The following is a 3,495-nucleotide window of genomic DNA, read 5'->3' as shown; positions in this document are numbered from 1 at the left end:
CAACAACCTCAAAAACCTGTACGAATTGAATTACCTTCGACTGTTCAGTAAAATTGAGGATGATTTACGTAGATGGATTGGCCTGCCTCTCACCTTGATTGGCAGAGTTAATTGTATTAAAATGAATGTACAACCAAGATTACAATATCTTTTTCAATCCCTGCCCATTCCATTACCACAATCCTTCTTCAAAGTTCTCAATAGATATGTCAGACAATTTTTATGGAATTGTAAAGTACCCCGGGTATCCATGGGGAAGCTAACATGGGACTATGGCTCCGGGGGACTTTGACAACCAAATTTTAAAAACGACTACTTGGCAGCTGAAATGAGGTTCATCTCATCCTTTTTTTGAGGGCAGTGACTCTCCTTCTTGGACACAAATCGGACTGTACCCCCTGAAAGAAAAGGTCCACAGTGACTTCATTTATAAGCATAATTCTAGAACGGTACACAATAGGACAGATAACCCTATATTGAGGCAACTGATAAAATTGGTATGAGGTTTACAAAAGTCTTGGATTGAAGGCGGGACTGTACCCTAAAACACGTTTAAAGCAAAATGAACTTATACCCATGATTCTTGATAATACGATTCTGGACATATGGCATCATAAGGGAATCCAACACTTGGAGAATTGCTTCGACAAAGGACTTCTCATGTCATTTGAGCACCTGAAGAGGAGATCCTCTCTGAGAGCTAATTTGGGTACTGAAATCATCCTGCCTGTCATCATGAATGATGTTGAACGATTTCTTTACGATGGGAGCATGCATGCATTTATTTCTAAAATGTATCGCCTATTGTTGAATGAGGGCCCAAAACCAGGTATGCATGAGTCTAGAATGAAATGGGAGTCAGATCTCAATGTTTCAATTGATGAACAGTTTTGGATGGAATTATGTCAAAACAGCTTGTCAACTATTATCAATGCCTGATTTATTAACTATGATATTCTACATCAATTATACCTTACCCCAGAGAAATCACATTCATTCAAATCTAACCTGTCAGAAATGTGCTTCAGATGTGATATTGAAGTTGGTGCTTTTTGCATTGTACCTGGCTGTGTATGAAAGTTTTTTTTTTGGAATGATATAAGCTACACTATAACCAGGATCACAGGAGTTAATGCTCCTGTGGACCCTGAACTTTGTTTATTGGGGAGCACAAGTATTCGTCATTCTCTAAACAGTGCACAACTCAAATTCATTGAAATTGCTCTATGTGTGGCCAAGAAGTCAATTGCAGTCTCATGGAAATCGGACTCCCCTCTTCTTATTGACAGGTGGTCTGTTGAGATGAATAGCTGCATCCCCCTGGAAAAAAATCACTTATTGTCTCAGAAAACGATATGACACCTTTTTGAAAATTTGGCAGCCATAATTAGACCATATCTGTACATCTCTTATTCCAAATACTTCGTTGGAATTGACCTTCACACTGACTTCATTGCTGTTTTTTTTTTTTTTTAATTTAATTATATTATTATTATTGTTTTGCACTGATATGTTTATATACATTACATATATAAAACGGAAAATATAATATTTCAAAAAAACAACAACAACAACATCATCAACGTCATAACAAAACTGAAACTACCTTTCTCTGTCAATGGGTCACCACACATGCTCATCTCAGACAATGCTAGACAGTACATCAGCCAGCAGATAAGAGACTTTGCCACACATTGGGACTTGGAGCATGACACCAGCAGAGCAATGGTTTAGCTGAAAGGGCAGTCCGTAGTGCGAAACAGCTGATGGAGAAGTCGAAATAAAGATGGAACAGTAACGTTTCTCATACATATTAATGAATGTTCATTAATATTGAGTTATATGACATGCAATTACTTTATTGTTTTCAATACCTAAAGCAACATAGCTTGTTTGGATAGACATTGTAATGTCTTTTATTTTTTTTCTTAACCATGTTCTGGCTAAGATAAAGATGTTTATTTTGTGTTTGGTGCTACAAGCTAAAGAGATAGGATGTAGAGCATTCCCAACAGGCCATTTTAAGATACTCCCATGTCCCCCTACTTTGGCGGACCTTGATCTCTCCTCAGGTATTCAGTTGGTCATGTCATGTTGATCTATGACTAGTTGTTATGTCGTAATAAATACTACCCGTGTCACAAAGAATTCCCTCCATGCATGGATATTCAACACTACCACTATACCATACCATTCTTCAGCTGTCCTCAACAATAATACAGCTATAAATTAATGAGTAATAAACTGTGGGTCAACTTAATAATCTGATTGGTTTATTGAAATGTGATTTCTGACTTAGTGCTATGCTCAATAATATATCTATATAATGGACATCCTAACAAAACTAAACAATACTCGGGCTAAATTGAAGAATATTATAGCTATACTAAAACAATACACATAAACAGAAAAAGAGATACTTTTCAGAAGCTATAATATGCTGCTGCTCAGTTTGATTACTTAACAATTTAATAGCTCTATTCCAAATGTTATTATTGTTTGAGCGGTTAATAGTTTAATGTTGAAAGATTCAAATAAAAACAATGAACAATTCTATAATAATGGAAGAACATTGTGCTACTTGTGTATGTGTGTGTTTGCGTGGGTGAGTGTGTGTATGTAGCAGTGGAACGGACAGAGACATTGCGGGGGTGGAGAAGCAGAGGGTGTAAGGGATTTGAGAGGATTCAAATGAAGATTAGAGAATGTTCTTTAAAGTGCTTTTCGATTTCTTGAGCGGCGCAATCCTTCTGTCTGGCGACCGTGTTCCTGGGCTGAAAGCAACACACAGGTTCTCAGAGTTTTGCCTCAAGCAGATGTCTTCATTTCAATGAAAACTACACCGTTGCCTGATCTTAACATTGTGTTTTGCCTCCGAGGTTACAAATGTATTCCTTTAGAAACCTTGTAATAACCAAACATTGATCTGCTCGTTTCTGCCCAGTCGACCACGGTTTCATGTGATCAACATTCAAACCTGACAGATTTGACCTTTAAGTTTGAACACAATAGGTCTGACAATAAAAACTCCAACACCCTGATAATGTCACATTCTCTTCTTTAAATCTTTTTTTCATTTTCATTTTAATAAACCAACCAAGCAAAGTAACCCAGACTCACCTTTTTATATATTTTATGAGACATGTTGTTTTATGCGGTCTTCAAAGCTTGCGTGGCCCTTCAAAAAGGGCCACGATATGAGGGAGAGAAAGAGAGCGTAAGAGAGAGAGTGAGAAAGATAGTTAGAGAGAGTTCATGTTGGAGTGTCGTGTGGAGGGCAGTGCGGGGGAGAGCAGGAAGATCGATGATGACGGGGGAGGGAAAAGTGAGTTTAGTGGGCAGCAGGGACAGAGGAGCGTCACAGTAATGCTAATCCGGTGACGTCCCCCTACCACCACACTCAGTGGCCCCTGGGAACCCCTTGCCAATGTCACTTAGAGCCCACTGATGGGGAAGGGGGAGAGGAAGAGTCTTCAGAACTTATGGGGAGAGATA

At 38.5% G+C, this 3,495-nt stretch overlaps 1 long non-coding RNA gene across 1 annotated transcript; it reads right to left on the bottom strand.

The window, feature by feature from the left end:
- Positions 1–2,492: 2,492 nt before the first annotated feature.
- On the bottom strand, positions 2,493–3,263 carry LOC115560267 (uncharacterized). The gene is made up of 2 exons (XR_003979727.1): positions 3,121–3,263; positions 2,493–2,774 (listed from the first exon to the last, which is right to left on the bottom strand). It is a non-coding gene; the product is annotated as an uncharacterized LOC115560267 (long non-coding RNA).
- Between the last annotated feature and the right edge of the window lie 232 nt (positions 3,264–3,495).

This window comes from Gadus morhua, chromosome 15, assembly GCF_902167405.1.
Source record: "Gadus morhua chromosome 15, gadMor3.0, whole genome shotgun sequence".
NCBI classification, from domain to species: Eukaryota; Metazoa; Chordata; class Actinopteri; order Gadiformes; family Gadidae; genus Gadus; species Gadus morhua.
The sequence above is the reverse complement of the archived record's forward strand: the minus strand, read 5'-3'. Positions and strand labels throughout refer to the sequence as shown.